Below are 10,538 nucleotides of genomic sequence, written 5' to 3' on the forward strand. Positions count from 1 at the left end.
ATCCGCCGAGCCCGGCCTTCCCCGCGCCCGCCCCCACCAGGCGTAATTAAAAGCTCGACGCCTCAGTCCCTTCCCTGGGGAGGCGGCGGTGCTCCCCAAGTGAATGGGTTCTGAGGAATGAATAACGACACAGTGGCCTCATTGTTCGGCGGCCGGGGAAACTGAGGCTAGAGGGCGGGAGGGAGGCCGCCGGGTGACTGGAGGCTGGGTCACCGCGTGAGTCAGCGGCGCAGACGGGCGAGATCGCTGTCATTAGGGTTTACAGGTCGGCCGCCGCCACCGCGGCTGTGCGGCCCGCGCCCCGCCCGGCCCAGGTCCCCGCGCCCGGCTCGGCCACCACGCCTCGGCGCCCGACAGGGGCGCCCGCACTGGCGGCCACTGCGCCCGCGGAGGGCCGGAGCAGCGGGGCGGGGGCGGGGGCCGGGGCGGGGGCGACCGGGGCCCCGCCCGCGCCACAGCTCCGCCTCCTGGGCTCCCGGGCCCGCCCGCTGGCGGCGCGCAGCACCGGGCCGGGCCAGCAGCTGGAACCTGAGCCCTGGGGTGGCCCCCGCCCCCGCTGAGCTTCTACCTGCGCCACCCGCGCGGCGCCCCGGGAGGCGGCGCGGGCACTGGGAGCGCGGCGCCGGGCAGACGGCGCACGGCCGGGTCCGGTCTCTGCGCGGCGCCGCCGCGCGCGCGCGCTCCCGCCGCCCCCCTCCCCCACCTCGGGCGCCCCCCGAGCCGGGGCCCGGGCGCGCTCACAGCCCGGCACGGCGTTCGACGCGGTCCGAGCTACCCCGGCCTCCGACCCCCTGCGGCCCGGAAGCGGGTGGGAGCCGGGCTGTTCCCGGCGGTTATTTCGCAGGAGCAGGGAGCACCCCCGTCCTCCGCCTCCCCCAGCCCCACCCCCTCGCCTCCCCTGCACCCCGCGTGGAATAATGCTCCCCTCCTTCTCCCCGCTCCTCCCGGGCTCCTAGCCCGCCCCCTCGCCAGCCCGGGCGGCGGCGGGACCGCAGGGCCCCGTCCCTCGGCCCCTCCCCCGACGCCTGGCCCTTCACCGCCCAGTGGGACGGGGCGGGGGGAGAGCTGGGGGGAGAGGGGGAAGGATGCGGTTACGGAGGGGACTCGGGCAGACGCCGCGGCCACGCCTGGCACCCTGTGCCATGCGGGTGGAGGCAGCGATGGTGGCGGGGCCGGGGTCACCCGGAGGGGACGCGTCGGAGAGGACCGGGCGGAACCAGCGCCCTGCCTAACCTGAGGGGGTAGTCTGGGGGTGTGCGCTGCTGGACTTGATGTGGACCTGAATACGTCCTTAAATTGTTAAAAATAGTCTCGCTGTATAGAGAAAAACACTGGAACCTTTAAGTCCTCATCCCCTCGCCTGAGTCCGGAGTGAAACTCCAAACATACTTATTAAGAAACTGTTGCTTTATTTTGACTCGTTTACATAAATTTTCCACTTTGGGGGGATGGTGGTGGGCTTGTGGAATCCCTAAAATAACTTTTAATGGAGCGAAGCCTTCCGTTATGGGAAGCGCCTAGACGCGAGAGGCGTCTGGAGGCCTAGGTTCCCGTCACTGCCCTGCCACCAACTGGCTGAGCGACTGAGGCACATCGCTGCCCCTCCCGGCCAGTGTTAGGAGAGTGGACTCCCAGAGAGCTGTCTGAACCATTAAGAGACTGGGTTTTCCTTCCTTAGAATGTTCTGATACCATGGAGAGGCAGCGTGGAGTGAGAGTGAAAACGAAAGAGGTGAAAGCAGTTTGCTGTTCTCAGGGGAGTACTCTGTGCCTAACTCCTGTGATGTTTATGGCTCAGTCAAGGTCAAGGTCACCTTCAGATCTGTGCAATTCCATTAATTATATATTACCCTATCACCATGGGGAAACATCCCATCACTTCAGAACCTTCAGACCTTTGTACCGTCCTCCTGTGAAAGGACCTGTCGGGAGGGGCACGAAGGGCCTGACGGGGAGGGACTTTTGATAGAGGGAGAGAAGAATGAAGGTGGACGGGTGATGTCAACTTGATGTGTCACATTTCAGGGAGCCGTAACAGCTTTATGGCCCTGACCCAGGGAGGCCCTGCCCACCGTACCACGGAGGCTCGGAGAGGCTGAGTAATGTGGATACCCAGGTGAGACAGCCATGAGGTTTTACTGCCTGGTCAGTGCTCTGGCGACCTGCCAGGCCCCTTGCCTCCTCCCCTCTGCTCTGCGGGTGTGGGGTTGGGGGGTGCCAGTGGGACAGAGCCCATTATGATTGCGTGTGAAGCAAAGCAATGTCGGGGTCCCCTCCCACAACCCCCCCAGCAAACAAACACGTGCAGTGGCATTTCTGTGATGGGCCACAGATGTGGCAGGGGGAGAGAAGCAAAGGGTTTAATTTAAAATGGTGCAATGGTGGGAAGAATGAAGAGAAGGTGATTAGGGCTCCCCTTTGAAAGAAGGCAGGGGAACAATTACTTTAAAAGGTTTTAATTGGTCTTGTTCTGAGGAGCTCACTCCTCCTATGCTAAAACCCCAGGCCAGCTCAGACCTGCAGTGCTGGATTGCCCAAGTGCCTCCCTGTTTTTCCCCTTTGAACACTAGCTCTCGGAGCAAATGCCTCTGTCGCCCTCCCTCTGGTGCCTTCTCCTGTGTGTGTGTGTGTGTGTGTGTGTGTGTGTGTCTAGCTGGATACTTATCTATCTTTATATAGCAGTTTTCCAGGCTGGCAGGTCGGAGGCCTTGCCAGAGGAGGACCTCTCTAATTGACTCTCCCAGCTCTGCAGCCTGACTCACTTGGGGCGGGTCTACACCACAGTCTAAGTACAGTGAACGAGGAAGGTGGCTTCAAGCAAACTGAAAACCATTTGGAATAAGAGACAGTAGGCACACAGCTGAGCACATAGCTACTTAAATCATAGCAACAAACCAAAATGGGGGGAAACCCCCACAAAACACCAATCTAGATTTAAACTTGTTTACGGGGCGCCTGGGTGGCTCAGGCGGTTGAGCATCTGCCTTTGGCTCAGGTCATGATCCTGGGGTCCTGGGATCAAATCCCACATCAGGCTCCCTGCTCAGCGGGGAGCCTGCTTCTCCCTCTCCCTCTGCCCGCTGCTCCCCCTGCTTGTGCTCTCTCTCTCTCTGATAAATAAATAAATAAAATCTTAAAAAAAAAAAAAGCCAATCTACTCTTTGAGCAAATGGCTGATTCTAGGCCTAGGGCAGGAAATACTCAAGATGAGCCTGGAGTAGCTCGTAGTGCCAGAAAGTAAGGAAGGAAGTGCTCCAAGATCAAGAGGGTGGAGATCTGTTAAAGGAACCAACCTGAAATAGCTCCTGATAGCCAAGGCTGGCACAGTGTGAGCGTAAATAAATAAATAATGTCACATTGGATTTTAATCCAAAGTATAAAATAAACATCCACGAAGGAATTCAAACTGCTACAAAGAAATGATGGGCGCATAAATAAATAAATAAATAAATAAATAAATAAATAAATGGGGGAGAAGGGTCAGATCTCTCATATAGAAAATTCCAAACAATTTACGTAGATATTGTCCCCTCAAGGAAGTGGAGCTTAATCCCCACTCCCCTTGAGTGAGGGCTGCACTCAGTGACTTGCTCCAAAGGGTGAGGTACAGAAACAGTGGTAGGAGAGAGTAACCTTGCAGTGGGGATACCTGGCGAACACTACCCCAGCCAGGCGACCAAGGTCAACATCACTAGCGGTAAGGCCTATTACTAACATGCATCCCTGATCTGATGTGTTGAGAACAGCACTTCCCCTCTCCCCCCCAAACCCTAGTCTAACCATGAGAAAAACATCAGACAAACCCAAGTGAGGGACGTCCTGTAAAATTCGTGAGCGGGACTTCTCAAAACTGTCAAAGTCATCAAAAACAAGGAAAATCTGAGAAGCTATCAAAGCCAGAGGGGCCTAAGGAGACACGAGGAGGAAATATGAGCGGGTATCCTAGGTGGCTCCTGGAAGAGGGAAGGATGTTAGGGAAACGTGGTGGAGTCAGATTGAAGTATAGAGTTAATAGTTCACCGGTGCGGTTTCTGAGTCGAGTTACCGTCCTAACGTTGAGATGTTAACAATAGAGGAAAGTGCGTACGGGGTATAAGGGAACTGTCACTCTCTTTGCAACTTTTCTTTAAATCTGAAACTGTTCTGGGGTACCTGGGTGGTTCAGTCGGTTAAGCGTGTGACTCTTGGTTTCAGCTCAGATCCTGATATGAGGGTCATGAGATCGAGCCCCACGGTCAGCTCTATACCCAGCGTGGAGTCTGCTCGAGATTCTCTCTCCCTGTCCCTCTGCCCCTTCTGCTCGTGCTTGCGCTCTCTCACTCTCTCTCTCAAATAAATAAATCTTAAAAAAAAATAAGAATAAATAAATAAAACTATTGTAAAAGAAAAAGGAAAAAAAAAACTGGTCTGGCTAGGGTTTTAATATGCCAGGACTTAGGTGTCTGAAGGAGAAGGGGATGGGCTAACAATGGAGCCCAGAGATCCTGAGAGAGACTGATGGGACTCTGCTGGTGAGTTGATCAGGCAGAGTAAAATAATTTGGTTTTTTCTTTCTTTTTTCTTTTTTTAAGATTGATTGATTGATTGATTGATCGATTTAACAGAGACAGCCAGTGAGAGAGGGAACACAAGCAGGGGGAGTGGGAGAGGGAGAAGCAGGCTTTCTGCTGAGCAGGGAGCCCGATGTGGGGCTCGATCCCAGGACCCTGGGATCATGACCTGAGCCGACGGCAGACGCTTAACAACTGAGCCATTATTTGGTTTTTGAATCATTTCATGTCTATATAGGGAGGTTTTAAAGCAGTTTGCTGCATGTTGCCCAAACCAAAAACAATGCCATCTTGAAATTCCTCTACAGGTAAACTTAAATTTTTAGTTGCTTAAAAAGAAAGTACATTAGGGGTGCCTGGCTGGCTCAGTTGGTGGAGCTTGGCACTCTTGATCTTGGGGTTGTGGGTTCGAGCCCCACATCGTGTGTAGAGATTACTTAAAATCCTAAAAAAATAAGTAATGTAGTGATCACATTTATATAAAGTTCAACAGCAGGCAAAAGCAATCTCAGGTGTGAGGAGTGAGAAGAGTGGTTGTCGGTGTTGGGGGTAGCTGGCAGGAAATGAATGAGGGAGCTTCAAGGTGCTGGCGATGTTCTGGGTTTTGACTTGGGAGCCAATGAGATGGATGGATTCGGTTTGTGAAAATTCACCAAGAGGTATGCTTAGGACCCATGCACTTTTCTGTAACTTATACATCAATAAAACGTTTACAAATGATACGATCACCTTATTTCCAAGCATCAGACTTAAGAGCTGGGAAAGACCATCAGGCCTCTCTTTTCCCCCCAGGAGGCAAAATCTAGAGTGGTCTAATAGCTGTGCCCATCCCTGCTAACGGGGGTTTTCCACCGGATGGCTCTGTGGTGCGGTAACCAAGCGACAGGTCTGGGTACAGGCACATCTTCCGGGAGGGAACCTCGAGGAAGGGCAGCAGCAGCACCAACCCAGGTGACCTTACACCAGACTTTTATTCGTCTGTGCCTCAGTTTACCCACTGTTAAAGAGGATCTCCAACTACTGTGCTGTGTCTGCAGATCTCACCTGGCATGAGTCGGACTAGTCTTAGTCTTTCAGATTTCTCAGATTCTACCGTGTGCTTAGATCCCTGGAAGTTTCATGCCTGGAACATCAGGGGCGGGGGAAATGTTGGTGACTCCAGCTCTGTTATAGGGTGACTGTTACAGGCCGCGCTGGAGCTGGAAGGACAGAGTCTGCCCGCAGCTGTGTCTCGAACTCTGACCTCAAAGGGCCATCAGAAGACTGACGTGAGGTCCCGTGAAGGGGACGCTGAGCCGCGCAGGGATAAAGCGACTGGCCCAGGGTCACCAGGCTAATGCTCCCTAAAGGTACTTATCTCTGTCACGTCCTCTAATGGTCGGGCTCACTAGGCTGCCACTGTGACCAGGAGTTGTATTGTTTCCTTAAACAAAGGGTTTTTGTTCCCATAATTTCTTTTATTGAAGAAAATCTAGAAAAGTGAAAAGCATGACAACCAGAATTTACTTGTCATTCCAGCACTCAAAAATGCAGCTATCTGAAAGTTTTCACATTGTGAAGGAACGCCTATTATGGCATTACATTGTTGTATTTTTTTAATATTTAGTTTTTGTGGCTAAGTTAAGCAGGGGAATGGGAATTCTTGGTTTCCCATTGTTGGAAGTTGAATGGGTCTCCAGAGACTTCTCCGGAGGCCTGGAAATCGGTGGAGTAGAGTCATGGGCAGGGGGGAGGAACGGGGGACAGGGCCAACTTGCCCTACACCCAGGACATCCCATGGAGGATTTTAGAGGGGTTTCTCTCTTGCAGAATTATACCATCAAACTCACAAAGCTGTCCTTCGAGAACTGAGTTCAGCTTTAAGGTTGGGTTATCTTTTTTTTTTTTTTAAGTATTTTTATTTATTTATTTATTTTAAGTAAATTCTACACCTGAAGTGGGGCTTGAGCCCCCAACCCTGAGATCAAGAATCACATGCTCTTCTGACTGAGCCAGCCAGGGACCCCAAAGTACTTGCTCTACCAACTGAACCAGCCAGGGGCCCCTTAACTTTTTTTTTTTTAAGAGCAATATAGGTTCACCTGCAGTTGTAAGAAACACAATGCAGAGATCCTGTAGACCCTTTACTCAGTTTCCCCCAATGAGGACATCCTGCAGTAAGATTGCCTTTTTGGGGCACTGGACTGGCTCAGTCGGTGGAGCATGCAGCTCTTGATCTCGGGGTTGTGAGTTTGAGCCCCACGTTGGTTGTAGAGTTTATTTAAAAATAAAATAAAATATTTATTTATTTATTTATTTTTTAAAGATTTTGTTTATTTATTTGACAGAGCAAGACAGCGAGAGAGGGAACACAAGCAAGGGGAGTGGGAGAGGGAGAAGCAGGCTTCCCGCTGAGCAGGGAGCCCGATGCGGGGCTCGATCCCAGGACCCTGGGATCATGACCTGAGCCGAAGGCAGACGCTTAACAGCTGAGCCCCCCAGGCGTCCCTAAAAATAAAATCTTTTAAAGAATGTCTTTTTGTGTGATCTAATGGACTTCAGAACCTTAGCGGAAGGTCTCTGAGCTAAATCCCCTTTTTTTAGTGGTAAGAAAACTGAGGCCTGAGGCAGGCACGAGACTCCCAGGCTCACTGCTGGGAATGGTGGGCTCTAGACCTTCTCCCTGTGGGCCTCCTCAGCTTTGTGTGCATGGGGTTTCATTTTCTGTTCTCCAAACTGCCCAGCGTTAGGCTAGTTTCACAGGTACAAGTAGACATCCTCTTGGGTGTTCTTCTTCCCCAGTGGTAAAGCAACAAAGATTTATTTTTCGCCTGTAGTCCACTGTCCATGGTGGACTGGCTGGGGCGTAGGGGCAGGGCACGGTGGGGGTGGGTGGGAAGGGGGGCTCTGCTCTGCGAGGTCCCCGCTGAGAGGGTTTCGTCTCCGTGTGTGCATGATGCCAAGCGCAGGAAAATGGGAACACGTTGACCGCAGGCTGACTCTGCACTCTCAAGTCACGTGGCTACACCTGCTTCAAGGGGGCAAGGAAATGTGTTTCAGTCTGTGCCTGTGAATGGAACCGGAAGTATTTGTTGGGCAGCACTGATGAATGCCCCAATGACCCTGAGTCCATCAGGAGAGACAGGCTTTTTGAGTTGGTCACTGCCAGACTTCTTTCTTTGTGTGATGAGGGTGCTTGTTTCTGATTTCACTTTTTTTTTGTTTTGGTGTTGTGCTGCCTTCTTTGGCCTTCTCCCAGAGGGGTGGGCAGCAGTCAGTGGGTCCTATAAGCCTTATCTCTCCAGGGAGGGAAGGGCTGGGGAGGCATGCCTGCATCCCCAAGCCAGTGAGTTCTGGAAGCTTCTCTTGAAAATGCTAATACAATCTGAGGCTGTGTTAATAAAAGGGAGTTGACATTCTGGTATATTATGTTACTGTTTGGACTACTTTATTCAGTCATTCGTTCAACACTCAGCCTAGGACATTCCAGACCCAAACTCCTGTGATCTGGGTACCATTCCAACTTTCAGCAGAAGTGCTGACCAACAGAGGATCCCCAGAGCAGGGTGACCATGATGGGGAGGGATCTGGGACAATCGCCTGACAGAACAGGGCATGTTCAGTTCACAGGCGAGGAGGGGAGGATGTGGTAAGCATGTGCAGGAGCTGGCCCGCGGAAGCACATCATATTGGCCGCGTGGCTGCTGAAAGCAGGAGATGGATGGATGGGTGGAAGTTACAGGCAGGCAAACTTCAGTTCCCTGTGGGGTCAGCCTTTTAACTAGAAAGTCCGCCAAGGGAAGAACAGTTTTCCTTGAAAGCAGGGAATTCTCAGTCCCTGAAAGTCCTCAGACAGGCCGGATGATCTCTCTTATTGATCATTTCTAAAGTTCTTCCCGATTCTGAGTGCATAATTCCCAAGGGAAAAGACTTTCCAGCACCTCTTATGTCAGGATCTGAAGTTTCGTCTTTGCCTACAAATGAAGTCATCTCTCTCTTAGCATCAGAGTTGGGGTTTTTAAAATACAGTTCCATTTAAATAATAATAACAAGATAGATGAGAGTTCCCCTACAGCTAACACTCACAGATCATGGAGTCGGTGTCAGGTACTTGTTTAAGTGCTTGACATATATTAATCAAATTATTAATCTCCTTCATTCTCAGGACAATCCTAAGAGGAAGGTGCCAGTCTTGTCAACCCAGTTTACAGATGTGACTGCGAGGGGCATCGCTAGCAAGGGGCAGAGCCAAGATTGGAATCCAGGTAGTGTGACTTCGGAGTTGGTGTTTCTAACCCCTGCCTCTCATGACACCCCTGTTTGATAGCTGAGGAACTGGGACGCACTGGGATTTAGGGATGTGTCTGTGGTCGGGGGCTGGTTGAGTGGTAGCACGTAGATCTGGCTGGAACCCAGTCCCCCAGCTACCCCAATATGCTCAGTCTGGACGGCTTCCACTACCGATGACCACACATCCAGTCAGGGGCCTGGACAATTGAGACAAAAGCACATGTTCCAGATCTCCCAGCAAGTTGGGGACAAAGTTACAATGATCCCTATATGCTTTTCTTTTCTTTTCTTTTCTTTTCTTTTCTTTTCTTTTTTCTTTTCTCTTTTTTCTTTTCTTTTCTTTCTTTTTTCTTTTCTTTTCTTTTCTTTTCTTTTCGAGATTTTATTTTTTTTAAGTAATCTCTACACTCAGTGTGGGGTTCCAGCTCATGACCACGAGATCAAGAGTCACATGCTCTTCCGACTGAGCCAGCCAGGCGCCCCTCCATAGGCTTTTCTAACATGGCGACATGCTTGGCTCTCCTCATGTCCCAGGATTTTGAATTCTTCCCCTGCTTCCTCTCATGGCCATGAAACTGGCTGAGTCCTAAATTCTGACACAGCCGAGTTCTGCACCTACTTTCCCCAGGACTGGCCCTCTCACCTCACCTGTAAGAGTGAGTTTATGGTACGTCAGGCCAGCAGAGATTTGCGTATTTTACGTAGGCTACCTTTGCCAATCTTTTAAGGCTTCTGAGTTTAGAAAAACTTCTCACTCTGAAATTTTAGAAGAATTCCCTCTTATGTTCTTCTCATATAGTTATGGCTTTAGTTTTTCTATTTAAATCTTTGCTCCATCTGAAATTTCCTTTGTTGTATGGAATGAAGTAGATAACCAGTGCTCTTTCCCCCATGTCTTCATTGAGTTGTCCCAATGCTATTTATTGCATATCCATTTTCTCTCCACTGGTTTGAGGTACCATCTCCATACAAAACTAAATTTCGTATATACTTGGAATCCTACGGAGTATGTTCTCTGACCACTGTGAAACTAAGAGGCAAAGAGATAGCTAGAAAATCCTCCACATGTTTGGAAACCAAGCAATATACTTCTAAAGTAACCTGTGGTGGGAAGCAGTGGGGGGGCGCACCTAGCTGGCCCCGTCGAAGGAGTATGTGACTCTTGATCTTAAAGTCCCAGCCCCATGGTGGGTGCAGATAGTAATTTTAAAAATAAATTAAATAAATAAATAAATAAACCTGAAAAAATGTTTTAAATAAATAAAATAACCTGTGGCCAAATGGAAAGTAGAAATATTTTTAACAAAATGACAATGAAAACTGTCAAAACTTGCAGCTGAAGTCATACTGAAAGAACTGCACAATTTTATGCATATATTACAAAAGAAGAGTATGAAAGTGTTGGATCATTCAATTGCACACCTGACATTAATATTAAACTGAATATTAACTAACTGGAATTTAAATAAAAACTTAAAATTAAAAACAAAAACAAAAAAAATATTACAAAAGAAGAAAGGTGAAAGGGGCGCCTGGGTGCTCAGTCGGTTAAGTGTCTGCCTTTGCTCAGGTCATGATCCCGGAGTCCTGGGTTTGAGTCCCACGTCCGGCTCTCTGCTCAGCGGGAGCCTGCTTCTCCCTCTCCCTCTGCCTGCTGTTCCCTCTGCTTGTTCATGCTCTCTCTCTCTGTCAAATAAATAAAATCTTTGGAAAAAAAAAA

The 10,538-nt window shown here is 50.3% G+C and overlaps 1 long non-coding RNA gene across 2 annotated transcripts; it reads left to right on the forward strand.

The window, feature by feature from the left end:
• Positions 1–1,201: 1,201 nt before the first annotated feature.
• Positions 1,202–9,984, forward strand: LOC103664042. Of its 2 annotated transcripts, XR_568909.2 has the most exons (4): positions 1,202–1,731; positions 2,025–2,115; positions 5,723–5,898; positions 8,694–9,984. It is a non-coding gene; the product is annotated as an uncharacterized LOC103664042 (long non-coding RNA). The 2 variants fall into 2 exon arrangements; XR_005835399.1 differs by having other exon boundaries at positions 1,202–2,115.
• The last annotated feature ends 554 nt before the right edge of the window (positions 9,985–10,538 follow it).

This window comes from Ursus maritimus, unplaced genomic scaffold, assembly GCF_017311325.1.
Source record: "Ursus maritimus isolate PB19 unplaced genomic scaffold, ASM1731132v1 scaffold_18, whole genome shotgun sequence".
NCBI classification, from domain to species: Eukaryota; Metazoa; Chordata; class Mammalia; order Carnivora; family Ursidae; genus Ursus; species Ursus maritimus.